The sequence below is a fragment of the Dunckerocampus dactyliophorus genome, chromosome 7, assembly GCF_027744805.1.
Source record: "Dunckerocampus dactyliophorus isolate RoL2022-P2 chromosome 7, RoL_Ddac_1.1, whole genome shotgun sequence".
NCBI classification, from domain to species: Eukaryota; Metazoa; Chordata; class Actinopteri; order Syngnathiformes; family Syngnathidae; genus Dunckerocampus; species Dunckerocampus dactyliophorus.
In genome coordinates this window covers 26,732,764-26,748,027 of record NC_072825.1, presented here as the reverse complement: position 1 = coordinate 26,748,027, position 15,264 = coordinate 26,732,764, and the positions used below count along the sequence as shown (strand labels likewise).

Here is a 15,264-nt window from a genome sequence, read left to right as displayed (position 1 = left end):
GCTCAAAGCGCAACAAAACACCCACTGTCACTTTAAGTTGTTCAACCAAATCACCACTAAATTTGGTATGCACTTTGAGTGGACTGACAAGCACGTGTGTCAAATTTGAGCAAGATTGGTTGAAAAGCATGACCATCACCAAACAAAATGGGTGGGATTTAGCAACTAATTGCCCATAAGCCATTGACCATTTGTCTAATGTTAAAAAAAAAAAACTTTGGTGATATCTGTATTACATATATGCTAGCAGTTTTACAAAGCATTTGGACTACATCCCATAGGGGACGCCACGAATGTCATTACCAGCAGTAGTCTCCCTATTATTATGTATTCATACACTGGCCAAAGCCAAGAGTAAAAAAAAAAAAAAGATTGTACACTATTAAATAAAATAATGCACATACACGGATATATATTTATATGTAGTTTAATGTAGTTACTTACAAAAAACTTTTAAATGTTTTTGTTACCTGTACTCAACATCTCCAAAGGCTGGATGTTGAGGACCTGTCCGGAAAGGCAGCAAAACACCTCCAGATTTAGAGTCTTGTGAAAAAAATGAGGACGGTTGTGTTTCTACATTGTGATTTTAGTGCCAAGTTGTGTGTGGTAGCGTCAATGAGTCTAAATGTGTTACAATTCATGGCTTATGCAATGGTGACGGAAAGAAAAGAAATACAGTAAAATAAAATACAAAACGAGCAAATGCGGCAGCTTGCACAGTGAGAAAGTAACACATTTTTTTTAAAGATGTTAACGTCGTATATATACATATATGTAAAAACACCTTGGTAACATGAAATAGTACGGTGCCACTTTTTGTTTCCATTTCCGGTCATTTCACTTCTTGGTCCCGAAGTGCTGGGATTTACACAACCTGCAGTCGAGGCCAGGTGCAAGCCTCGCGTGCACGCGCACACCGGTGACGTATTGGTTAGTTCGCGGAAGTGACTTGTGTCGTGACCGAGGAGGAGGGGAAGGGAAGGGAAGGGAAGGGGGCATGAAGGGGGAGGGAGCAGGAAAGCGAGAAGAGGAAAGAAGAAGTTAAAACACCATTTCTTATCAACTTTATCAACACTTTCTGGACCGGGACGGAGAGTACTTTCGATATATTGTCCCGTTTCATGTTCCATTTTTTTGAGTGTGTGCGGCGGCAACTCTGAGGACAAGACGAGGTAAAGAAGACGGGAGGAAGAGAGCTGGTGAGTTAAAAGTTGAGCATTTTTGTTTTTTGTTTTCCTGACCTCCTGTTTTTTTTTTTGACTGATCGTTTGAATGTTGTATTACTTTAGCGGAAGCACTCCACCAAAAGGGAGGATTTTTGTGACTTCCGCCCCTTGTGTCATATTTGGGGCAATAATGGCCACCGCGTTTGCCGCGAAAGTGACTGGTCATAAGCCAGGGTTGTCCAAAGTGAGGCGCGGGGCCACTCGCGGTCGTCGACAGGTCGTTTTTAATGCCCCAAAATAAAACTAAGACGACAGTTGCACCTAAAAGAAAATAAATAATAAAAGTCTCCAGTGTAAAAAGTTGTAATGTGAGCCAGTTTTCCCCTCATATTTGTGATTCAGCGTTCGCATCCCTGCAAACGCGCATGTTGGCTCATGCTTCGATGCATTTAACTCAGGGGTGTCCAAAGTGCGGCCCTGGGGCCATTTGTGGTCCGTGGCACATTCTAAAAATCTGATTAAACAACAAAACCATAAAAACCAGCGGCAAAAATGTAAAAAAACGAAAACAGCAATAATTTTACATGAATTAAGTCAAAATATGAAGAGAAAAAAGTTGTACTCTAACAAGGAAAATATGTAATTATGAGTATTATGAGGAAAAATAACATCATTTTTGTAGCATAAAGTTAAAATATTAAGGAATATGTTATTGTTTTGAATCATAATAGTATGAGAAAGAAACTAAAGTTGTCAAATAGAGACAAGGAGTTTTATTGGGACGAAATCTAATCTAACAATGACAATAATAATCTAAGAGTCCTTTTTTTTTAAAATGTTCATCCGAAATTGGAGGAGAACGTCAATGTCAAGCTGGCAGGAGGGTTTGGATTGGTAGGAGCTATATAAGCGTGTCAAATTAGACATTTTTATGACTGCTCAATGACTTGTGTTTGGTCACTATTCCATGTCATTTATAATAGCTGGGATCTAATGTATTTTTGATACACTAAACCGGTGGTCCAGCGGCATAGAAAATGGATGGCTAAACCAGCGGTCCCCAACAGACGGGCTCGCATATTGTCTCCTTTTAACTTGAATCCAAATAGATGAAAAACAATGAATTCACCAGTGGTTTTGCTCATTAGCATGCATGTGACAAAACCATATTTTAAGTAGCTGTTTAATCATTATCATTGAACAAACAGTCCCTAACGCTATGATTAGGTATTGGGTTGCAGGTTATTCAAGTTCAAAGCCCCATCTGATTGGAATAATCTTCCTTCCTCTTTTAAGTCCATTACCTCTTTTTTATCTTTAGGTGTTCTTGTTTCTGTGTTTTGTTTTATGACCTCACTCCAAATTGCTGTTGCATTTACTGCCCCTGATGCTGTATTGTATTGAAGTGGATTAGGGGTGTGTGTATGAGTGGGTGGGATGTAGGCGCTGTGGAAGTGGTAGAGCAGTGTGTTTTTTGTTGTGTAATTGGAAGGTATGTTTTATGATATTTTCTGTATCTGCGTTGGGACCCCCCCTCGAAAACGAGATGTTGCATCTCGAGGGGCTACCCTAAATAAAATGAAGTTGAAATCATCATACTCATTATCTGGGTTGTACATGTGGTCCTGGGGTTATGGTGTTTCGTGGTTACATGCGTGCTCCCATAAGTGAATTAAAAACGTTCACGACCATCGTTAAGGATGAAGATTGTCTACCTGAAAGTTGTAAGGATGACGAGGAGGTGGTCGAGCAACAATCTCTTTATTGTAAAAAAACAAAACAGGCCGCCGTTGGCCGAACCACAACAAAAAAACATCAGCAAACTCACCTGTCCTTTGCAGGCATTCACACACACACACACACACACACACACACACACACACACACGTTCACAGACGGTTGGAAATCACAAAACTCTTTAACACAGATCCTTTGAAAGCGACAGTAACGATCATGCAGTGTAGTGGTCTTATTATTGAGAAGGAAATGTAATACTGTTTCTGTTAATGATTGTATTTAGTGTTTTATTACTGTATTTTATGTTCTTGTGTTCTGTGTAGAATGTGAGTGACTTCGGAGTTCATATGAGGTATAATTTAGGTGTAAGAGCCGACTTACACCAAAACTTGCCTTCCATCACAGTCTATAAAATTGTATGTAACTCGAAGGCCGCCTGTATTTTGCGGCCCGGTTTGGCCCTGTCCACAAACTGCTAGTGGGCTGCCATCCAGTGGTTGGGGACCCGCTCTAAACCAGTGGTTCTTAATTGGCACTCATGGTGGTACTTGAGATTTCACCCCTCACATTTCTGCAAATATTTTGATACAATGTAAAGTAGTCAGTGTACAGCTTGGATAAAGGTGTAAATTTGCTGTCCCCTCAAAATAGATTTTTTTTTTTCCCTGACACTTTATCTAAACCGCTGGCAACAAAAGTGAGTACACCCCAAATGAAAATGTCCAAATGTCCAACAATGGAATGATACCATAGATAGGAATCTCAATTCCATGTTTCTCACTGCTGTAAAAAAAAAGGAGATCACTGACATTGTCAAAAATTTTAAAGCAAAAACATCAACTGATTGTTATGGAATCAAAATGTAAACAATTAAAAGGGTTATCAATGAGATCGTAGACCCGTTAACATAGATTAGTAACTTATCTTTTCAGACATTTCCTAACAAAATTAAAATAGCCAAAGTGGTTCCAATTTTTAAAAAATTGAGATAAACATCAATTTACAAATTTCCTTATTACCCCAATTTTCAAAAATTATCAAGAAGCTATTTAATAACAGGTTGGACAAATGTATTAATAAGAATGAATTACAGTACTAGCAGGTAGTCAATATGGATACAGAGCTAACATTTCAACTTCTATGGCACTGATTGAAGTCACGGAGGAAACCACTACTGCTATAGACAACAGAAAGTGTGCAGCTGCAGTATTTATGGATCTGACAAAAGCCTTCAATACAATTAATCACAATATTTTAATAACAAAATTAGAAAGGTACGGAATTAGAGGATTAGTTTTGAATTGGGTTAAAAGCTACCTAGCAAACAGGAAGCAATTTGTAAAGCTAGGAGAATGTACATCTGCAAGTTTAAATATTACGTGTGGAGTACCCCAGGGGTCCATATTGGGACCAAAACTGTTCAATTTGTACATCAATGACATTTGTAAAGTGACAAAGGACTTAAAGTTGGTCTTATTTGCGGATGATACCGCTGCCTTTTGTTCTGGGGAAAGCACACAAGAACTCATTAAAAAGATCAAGGATGAAAAGGTCACATTAAAGTCATGGTTTGGCAGAAACAGATTATCCTTGAACTTAAGTAAAACTAAAATAATGTTATTTGGAAATAGCAGAAAGGATACGTACGATCAAATACAAATAGACGGAGTGGATATTGAAAGAGTGAAAGAAAATACATTTCTGGAGATCATAATAGATGAAAAATGAGTTGGAAATCTCATATCAAAAATATACAACAAAGGTGGGGAGAAATACGTCAATATTGAATAAAACAAAATTTGTTCTTGATCAAAAATCACTCCACACTCTTTCCTGTTCTTTAGTATTACCATATCGAACTTATTGTGTGGAGATAATTATGTGTAATTATTGTGTGGGGTAATAATTATAAAAGCAATCTTCACTCAGTCACTGTACTGCAAAAAAGATGGGTGAGGATAATTCATAATTCCGCGTATGGAGAACATACAAACCCTGTATTTTTAAAATCACAGATATTAAAATTTGTTGATTTTGTAAATTTTCAAACTGCTAAAATAATGCATAAAGTTAACAAGAACTTGTTACCCAAAAATGTCATCCAGTATTTCTCTATCAGAGAGGAGAAATATGATCTTAGAGGAAAATTAAACTTAAAACACTTTTATGCGAGAACAACGCTGAAAAGCCACAGCATTTCTGTATGTGGAATTAAATTATGGAACGGATTGAACAATGAACTCAAACAATGTACAGAGATGAGAACATTCCAAAAACAATACAAGCAGTTGATGTTTGCTAAATACAAGGCAGAAGAGTCTTGATTATTATACTTATTGTTCTGTCATGCTTGTTTTTATTTTGTATTATTTATTTATCATTACACTGATTATTATATGGAATAATATTACATGGAAAGCAGGAAGTGAATAACATGTACTGTACTAGATGTGGAATAGATGGGGGGGTAGGATTAAATAAGCTTTGTTTCTTCCTACTCCTTTTGGACATGTGGAACTGTGAAAGAATGATTCATGAGATGTATTCCATTGGAACCTGCATGCATGTTCAAATCAAATCAAATCAAATCAAATCAAATCAAACCAAACCAAACCAAAACCAAATTGTTTCCAAAGTGTCTATATATATTGTGGATACTCAGTTCACAAAGGAAGGCCATCATGCTCTGCTCCAGTATGTCACAGTACATGTTAGCATTCATGTCTCCCTCAATGAAATGTATCTCCCCAGTGACGGCAGGACTCGTGCAGCCCCATGCCATGTCACTCCCACCACCATGCTTAACTGTAGGCAAGACACTCATGTCTTTGTACACCTGGTTGCCGACATACACGCTTGACACCATCTGAAGCAAATAAGTTTATCTTGGTCCCATCAGACTACAGGACATGCTTCCAGTAATCCATTTCCCTAGTTTGACTGTCTTCAGCAAACTCTTTGCAGGCATCATCTTTAGAAGAGGTTTCCTTCTGAGATGACAGCCGTGCAGACCAATTTGATGCAGAGTGTGCTGTATTGTCAGAGCACTGACCAGCTGACGCTCCTCCTTTTCATTCTCTGCAGCAATGCTGCCAGCACTCACACGTCTATTTTACAATGGCGCTGAGCACGTGCAGTCAACTTTCTCGGTGGACCGTGGCGAGGCCTGTTCTGAGTGGAAGCTGTCCCGATAAAGCTGTATGGTCTTGGCCATCGTGCTGCAGCTCAGTTTCAGGGTTTCTTTCTTGTAGCCTAGAACAGGGGTGTCCAAACATTTTCCACTGGGGGCCATATAGTGAAAAATGAAAGGCTGTAAGGGCCACTTTGATATTTTGTAAAGCAACACATATAGTTCAAGAAAAAACTGCATCTCAGCTTTGTGATATACTGTAGGTGGAGAATTGAATTAGAATTGAATTGAATTGAATTTCAGTCTTTGCCCATTTTTGTCAAATTTTTGCTGTTGTGTTTTGTTTTTTAGTTTCTTCTTAAATACGCTTCATAAATTATCTTTTTATAATACAGTATTATGACTTTATTCCCATCATATTTTGACTTTATTACCATAATATTATGACTTTATTCCAACCACATTTTCCAACAATTACAATTTTATTTTGTTTTATTTTTTTCCTCGTAATATCACAACTTTTAAAAAGAAAGATTTTTTTCTTTCATATTTCAGCTCAATGCTACTAAAATGACATTATTTTTTCTCATAATATTACGAGTTTATTTTTGTAAAATTGTGACTATTTTCTTATTAGAATGTTTTTCTCTTAATATTTTGACTTTATTATCATAAAATTACAGCAGTTTTTTCCATTTCTGCTGTTCTTTTAATTTAAAATGTCCAACTATTTTAAATTTCTTCTTGTCCATTTGTATTTGCAGCTATGACTTAATTCCAATAATATTTTGACTTTATTCTTGTAACATTATACTTTTTCCGCAACATAATTTTCCAAAAATTACAACTTTATTTGTTGTTTTGTTTGTTTTTCATCACATGACGACTTTAAAAAAATAAGGTCTTGTTTCTTTAATATTTGAACTTTATGATAAAAAATGGTGTTGTTTTTCCTCATAATAGTACGTTATTCTCATAAAATTACTACATTTTCTCGTTAAGATTACAACTTTTTTCTCTTAATAATTTGAGTTTGTTCTTGTGAAATTACTGCCGATATTTCAATTTTTGCTATTGTTTTTTTTTCATTTAAGATTTCTTGTTCAGATATTTTGTTAGAATGTGGCGCAGGCCAATAAAAAAACATCGGTGGGCCACAAATGGTCCCCGGGCCGCATTTTGGACACCTCTGGCCTAGAACATCTTCATGTAGAGCAACAATTATTTTTTGTTTACATCCTCAGAGAGTTCTTAGCCATAAAGTGTCATGCTGAACTTCCAGTGAGCAGTTTGAGAGCGTTTGAGCGCCATCAGACCACATTTAACATATGTGCTCCCCATTGACACCCAAGATCTTGTAACACTAACAAGTCACATGACACTGGGGAGGAAAAAATTGCTAACTGCACCCAATTTGTACAATTTAACAAAAGGTTGTATTCACTTTTGTTGCCAGTGGTTTAGATATTAATGGTTGTGTGTTGACTTATTTTGAGGAGATAGAATTTACACTGTTATCCAAGCTGTACACTGACTACTTTACATTATATCAAAGTGTCATTTGTTTAGTGTTGTCCCATGAAAAGATATTTTCAGAAATGTGAGGGGTGTGCCCACTTTTGTGACATACTGTATGCTTAGAACTTTGTTCTGTCGCTTCTTTTTGTGTATTTTTTTTTTGTCACAAGCAAGACGGAGCTGCTTGGAGGTAGCCCCCCATTTTTAAAAGGGGTGGCCTACAGCAGCACCCCCAGCTGATTGAGAAGAGCGATACATTCTTTCATGTTCATCTCCTGTAATGTCCAGTATGACCAGGAAAAGTCACTATATTTGTCGCTAGTCACTTTTATTTTGAAAAAACGAATATACAGTAGATGGGTCTGAAGACTCGCTAAATAGCTTCGAAAAAAAATTCAAAAATTATTTAATAAATGATGGCTTTTTCGTGGTTGACAATGGCCTATTAGTTAAAAAATTATAAAAGACAAGTCATATGTAGCATTCTGGTCACTAAGCATCACTGATGACACTAAACATTGATGAGACATGACATTAAATTACATTACATTACCTTAACAGTGCATGTAGTCAGCTATGGCATGTCTAGCATGATAGAGTGACAGAAAGCTTTCCTCCTGATCCGTGTGGAAGAGGTACGTTTTTGGCCTCTTACTTTGTCCACCTTTCCCACTCCGTTTGAAACCCTTTCTTAAGCTTGGAATAAATAAATTGGAGGCTGACTAGTTAGCTCACTAGCATTCTATGCTTAAAGCCGTGGCCGTCTTATGTGTCCCCGCAGTGATCCCGCTGCCTGCACATTAGCAATGTGTTGTAAACAAAGAATTAATAGGAGTGTAAAGGTGACTATAGAGGTGTTATTTTATGTCTACAGGACTCTAATAATGGTTAAACAACATATTCCATTTATTAATATCAAATCCGACTTCGCTGAAATTCACTTATCGCGGTCAGGTCAGTAACCAATTAACCACGATAATCGAGGGACGACTATATAGCGACAGTCGGCAGCACTGATCCCTCCTGCTACACCTTCTTATTCCCTTGCAGACCTGCGTATGAGGAGTGCTAAGAAGCTGCGTTACAATGCCATCTTCTTTTGTAACAACAAGCTACATTTACAGACGGTCCCATCATAATGTGTTTATTTGCGAGGGCCAACGGGTAGCGTCAAATCTATTTGTGGTGGGCCGCCACACATAAATGCATGCATGGGATGTTCACACTTTGACCGTAGTCATCTTTGTAGGTGCAGCTTGTATACAAATAAAATCAGGGTTTGTCGATTAAAAAAAAAAAACTACATTGTTTGGGTTTTCGTGTCTTTAACAAACAGGTAAAAGTACAAAAAAATACTCAGTGGTCCTCTTATTCTTCAATTTTTCTGTCTGCTGTGGTCTTGTGAGCAATAAAAGTTTGGACACCCCTGACATAAGCTCAGTGTTTAACTCTGGAGCTGTCAACATTGTCTTGACATTGCCCTATGTGCTTTACTAGCATTGTGCTGTCACCCTGGAGTCTAAAATAGACAACAATGACAAGTCAACTGAGCGGTGGCCTCACGCTCCAGCTTGTGTTATTGCATTAAATCATAACAATATTCACAGACTACACACAGAAATGAGCTGTTTGTTGTTTGCTGTGCATGCGTTGAGAACCACAATCAAAGGGCCATCCTTTGTTTAGAAAGACACACATAAGTTTGTTGTGACCTGGGCCCCATTGGGCTGAGTGGTTAGCACGTCAGCGCCACAGGTTCGAATCACTGTTGGAGTTTGCATGTATCATTGTTGTATTCCCGCCTATTCTGGTTTTATATCCACAGAAATGCAAGATAATTGGAAATTAAATTGTCCATAAGTGTGAACGTGAGCGTGATTGGTTGTTATTCGTGTGCTGGGATGGACTTTTCCCAAAAGTTAGTTTGGATAGGCTCCAGCTCGGCCATGACCCTAATTAGGACAAGTGGTATAGAATATGCATGGATGGATTTCGACCTGGGCCTCCATTGGGAAAACCAGTTACTGTATCTTGACCAACCAAATCATATGAGACATTTTCCTTTAGTGATTGACACTTTGCAGCAATTTGTTTCCTGGTGACATTGTAGTTTGCAGTGATGTTGGGGTAGTCGAGTGAAAGCCTTACATACATGGTCAGATGGTTAGAAACCCAAGTAATGCATATCAAATTGATTAGAAACTAGGGATGCTCCGATCGATCAGCCACCGATCAGTATAGGCCGATTTCCGTGAAAAATCACGTATGCCGATAAATGCCTTTCAACAGCCATCATGAAAGCCGATCTGTGGCTAGTACTGTTGCAGCTGCAGCGATCCCTCCGTGCCTCGCCCTAACTTATGTCTTGGGCAGTGTCGGCCTCCCACTTTCCTTCACAGTACGCATGCGTGCCAAAACAAAAACATCATGTCTGCCGTGTGAAACTTAACTACCAACACATCGAGGCTCATTTTTGAATTGCATTAATAGGGTGAAGCCAACCAATGAACTGGCATCAGTACACAATCCAACAGTAAACTTGTTATGGTCAACCGCTCCCTTTTGTGTGTCGAGTATCCAGAAGCACAAAACACACCTAAATGTTGACAAAGAAAAGGTGAACGACAATTACAGAAACAGACTGAAGGCTTTTCGGAATGATTGAGGCCACTGAAGGCAGCGGACCAGAGTCTCTTATCAGGGTCAGACACACCACTCGGGACCAGCCGCCCCTGACGTGATATTATATGGTCAAGTTTATCTGTGCTGATGAAACGAAGACGACGACTGATCCCAAAAAATGGGAGACTTGGCCACGTGTCAAGAGTCAGACAAACAAGACATATTGACCCAAAGCAACACAAACAGAGAGACAGCAATCTGTCAGTCTTAACGGAGCATCTCAGGCTACTCCAACAAAAAAAACGGCTCAATCCAAAAATCCACTTGATTTAAAATTGGATCTGTCCAATTGCGCTCAAACTGCATCAATCAACACTGACGGTTTTGCTCCTGACTGACGGCGACAGTTTGACACTTGAGATTGCTGCAGCTTCCTTTTGGCAGGTTTGTGCAAGTTGTGAATATGATGCAATCAGTAAAACACTGCGGGGTTGGACCTGTTTTGCCATAAACGTCAACAGGATGTAATACAATGTGATGTCAGTGTGTGTTTGTTTGTCAGTGTGGGTGCATTGTGGTGACAGAGTGAGGTTGTTTTCAAGGTCGAAGCACGTGGTCATCTGTCTCTACCTTCACACAATAGGCCACAGCTGCATTTCTTCCAGCACTGCTTCGTCTCTGCCTGTCTTGACTTTATTTTTTTTGTTTTTTTATGGACAGTGAAACCTCTGAAATCGAACATCAACTGTTCCGGGAATCTCGTCATCCTCTCATATTCCAAAACAGTATTTCTCATAGGAACTAATGTAAACAGAAAGATTTCTGTAACAGTACAGGCATTTTTTAGGTAATTTTAACATTCTTTGGGGTCATACAACTATAAAAATAATTTAACCCCTGTTTATATTAAAACTGCACAAACATGAGATTTTCATTCTCTTTCGTTTCCAGTCATGTTGACAACCGCTTATGTTGACGTCAGTCAGCCAGTCTGTCAGTAACAAGTGACGGTGCGCATTCTAATGCTCAAATTCTTACAGATTTGCATAGTGTTTTTCCCAACTTAAAGAGTCCCTGACATGATTCATCAACTTTGCTTAAATATGTTATATATTGTATGTAATTATGCTCTGCATTGTTAGAATTTTGAACCCAAACAGTAAATTCACAAAAATGACATTTATAGTTCATGGCGCCACCCATGACAAACTAGCCCTCGCAGTTCAGCCTCATTTCCAGAAGTGACGCCATCGGGGTGCTATCACACAGGTAAACAAACATGGCGGTGTACGAGACGGAGGATGATTGTAGCGAAGATATGAGCGATGTGTCGATAGTTTTCGAGGAGGAAGAAACATTTGTAGGTGAAATAGAGAACTTGCAGAACATGGACTTCAGCCTTAAGGCATGGAGATGAAGATTGGTCACCTTCAAAACACAGAATGGTAAGTGTAAATTACTCTGGAGTTGCTTAGCGTTAAGACATTTTTATAGCCTGTTTGATTGCATTGCTGCGCCCGCCCCCCACAGTAAACACATCGCTGTCAAAAGGTGTTTATATAACATGTGTAATGCTTTGCAGCCTTGCCTCTATGGTGAAATTGTTTTTAGAAGACATTAAGTAAACAAGGCACGAGTTACTCTGTTGTGCCAACTTTGATGTAGTGGTCATTTTTTGTTGTTGTTTTTTTTCCCTTTGTACCAGTGGAATATTATCCTTTTTCAAAAAGTGTTTAGACCGTACTTTCGAGCCAAATGCTTCTTGCAAAGGTGTTCCTTTGAAGCAGTCATCAGTGAAATGATCACTGCAAAGAACAGAACTTGAGGTGGGCGTCCATCTGTCTCTCATTCTCCGCACTTGCTTTAAAATTGCTGACTTACCTTCCTCTTTTGGAAAAGAAAACAAACGTACATCCAGCAGCAGCACGTTTTGGCATGACTATTATTTTGATGAAAAATATACTGAACCAAGTCGAAGATCCACCTCGAGCAGCGTTTGTGTACTCTGCTTCACCTTGGAGGTGTTACCCCGATGACGTCACTTCGGGAAATGAGGTTGAGCTGTGAGCTAGTTTGTCATGAGTGGCTCCATAAACTATAAATGTAATTTTTGTGAATTTACCATTAGCTTTCAAAAATCGAACAATGTAGAATATAATTACAAACAATATATACAGTACAGTAACATATTCAAGCAAGTTTGATGGATCATGTCACAGACGCTTTAACAGCTGATTTGTCTATAAGGTGCATGTCACTTTTACACAGAACCCAGGAAAGTATTCACCTTTATACAGCAATGTGGTATTCCAGAATCAGACAATTAGCATCTGTTGTGAGTGACATGCAAAATGCTCATCGGGTGGCCTCAATTGCTCCCAAAAATAGCAGGTGAGTATCAAGTGTGAAACTTCACACCCCTGTTTTCGGCATTTCCTTACACACAGGCACCGTGCCGCCTCTGTTTCTACAGCTCAGATACTAGATACGTCAGAAAATGCCATGTCTGTGCCTTTTATACAAAAACCGCTTGTGAACCTTGTTCCGTCTTTTAGAATAAATGCATCAAAAAGAAAGAAAAAGCAAAACATGAGTTTATCCTTTGACGCTTGCTGAGAAACTAAGGCATGTCATCCGTGAGAGCAGCCATTAGATGACTGGAACGACACTTTAAAATAGCAGGGCATCGTAAACCGTTAATGAAAAAATAAATGGCAATAAAGGGTGCAAAGCGTGAATTCCAAAATGTAAATGGTTGAAGCATTGCGGTTGTACAATGGTTGACCAGGAATGATGAAGTACTTCCTGTCTGCTGCCTGTTTTGCATCTGCAACATTCATCACAATTTGACAACACAGATTCTGCTTAGGATGCAAGGCTGATGTAAACTATGTTTCCCTCACGGGATATAATAATAATCTAATAATAATAGAGGTGTGATGATTCATTCACTACATCGATGCATCGATTTATAGTCTTACCATTCAACTACATCGATCTGGGTTCTCCCAGTTTCCTTTTAGGACGACGTATATATCGATCTAACGTCGTTTATAAGGTAATCAGTCGATTGAATCAATACTAGGAAGTGAAGCATTGGATTTAAGCACAGCAGGCTTTATTTGGATGTGCTTTTTTCAGCACTTTTAATGATAAAGACGTTAAACGTTACAATCTGCCTGTCTGTGACGTCCAGCTATGTTGTGGTCATGGGAGTTGTAGTGGACCTGTGAAACACAGTTGATTCGCTTCCTCTTCTTTTGGTCAGGTCAGTTGATTCACTTGATTCAGGATTCATATTTAACTAATCTGGCCTTATTTGAAACTCCTTTTGACATTTATGCCGACAATATGCAAAGTAAGGACATTTTGTACACTTTTAGTTTACGGTCCAGCAGCAGTGACAGGTCGTGATGTCATCATTCAGCATAGCATGTTCAGGTCAAAACACGCTTACATACGTGGAAGCAATGAATGCCGCACACTTGCTTGTGCCGGGGAGGAAGGAGGAGAGAGGAAAGGCTGGGAAGTCTTAATTTTTGTTGACCTTTTACACTCGTGTTTCTTATGTGTTCTTCTTTTGCATTACCACGTTTCCTTACACTGCTGCACGCCATCTGCCATGATGGAAACTATCTGCAAAGTATCTGTTTGCTCTCCCGGTTTAGTCTCATCATTATCAAAACTTCTTATCATAAACAGACCACACCACAGTATCCTGTTCAGTATCTCTGATAAGTTGAATAAAGTGGTTGAATGTTTGGCTAAAAGTTACTGAATGGATTTAAAGTTACTGAATCGTTTCGGATTGCATCGTTCCAAATGAAACAATATCGTCCTCGAATTGTATCGGCAACCGCTAATCTTAATACGAATCGAATCGTTATTAAAGCAAATCGTGACACCCCTAAATAATAATAGTAAAAATGTAGAAATATATCTATCGATAGGCGGCTTCGTTATTAAATTGTACCAATGAATGAAGAATAGGACACTGTAAGAATATATTTGTGTGTGATGTTAAATAAGTTATAGAAAGTTTACATTTATTGTGCTTTATTGTGCAATCACAGCCTACATTTCACGAAAATAATATAATATAATAACTAAAATATAATTAATATGTATTTATAATTAATACAAAATTGTAACCTTTAAGTAATTTATTTATTTATTTTAATTTTTCCAGACTAGGCATGGGCCAATTTGAGATTCTGACGATATGATAAACTTGAGCAAAATTATCACAGTTTGACGGTATTATAGTTACAGCTCTAAAATATGTGGTTTTGAAATATGTATTGACAAGGAAATAAAACCAACTTTCTGTTGAACAGTCATTTTAAACAGTATAATAGAACATGATGGAAGTGGAACATGTACATTTAAAATAAGTAACAAAATAACTGAATTCTTTCTTAATAAATAATATTACAAAATAATAGTTTACTGTGGCTAATCCTGCAACTTATGTTGCAACACCATACATATTTTCTTCGTAAAAACAAACACAGCAAATTGCAAATAATGTAATCACTAAGTGGCTCAAGAAGGTCACAACATAAATAATAAAAAAAAAACTCGTAATGGTACGTGATTGTTTCATAGTGGTGACTGTGCAGGTCACAACTTGTCCACAAGACTGTTTGGAGTTGTTGGATTGTCTATTTGCTGTGATTTGATTAATTTGCTTGTGTGCTGACCCACAAAAGAGTCGGAACGTTCACCAAGTTTCACTTCTGTTCCTGGGTCAGACGTTAAGTGGTTGCTGCATGTTGTTCAGTGGCCAGTCAACTGTTTATACCACGTATCGCCGACTCCTGTCTCCTTCTGAATGGAAATCTCCACATAGGGTCATCCTCGATGTGAGTAATCATTACTCACGTTAGTAATTATTCCTAAAAAATGTTAGCGTATTTTATCATTTACTACACGTTTTAAGCTGCAACTTGTAGCGGCAATATGTGTTTATACTACAACATATTAAACAATGACATTTACGACTCAGTATGGCTTATTTAATGTATTTGTTATGTGTTGGCCAGGTGCATTTAACACTAAAACATTCTTAGAGGATGCAACTCTCTA

At 38.2% G+C, this 15,264-nt stretch overlaps 1 protein-coding gene across 1 annotated transcript in view; it reads left to right on the top strand.

The window, feature by feature from the left end:
• Positions 1 to 996: 996 nt before the first annotated feature.
• The window catches only part of shc1 (SHC (Src homology 2 domain containing) transforming protein 1), a 48,839-nt gene continuing 34,571 nt past the window's right edge, over positions 997 to 15,264 (top strand). Inside the window, exon 1 of the mRNA XM_054783174.1 lies at positions 997 to 1,202. The gene's annotated coding sequence lies outside the window, so the exon portion shown is untranslated. The remainder of the gene's footprint in view (positions 1,203 to 15,264) is intronic.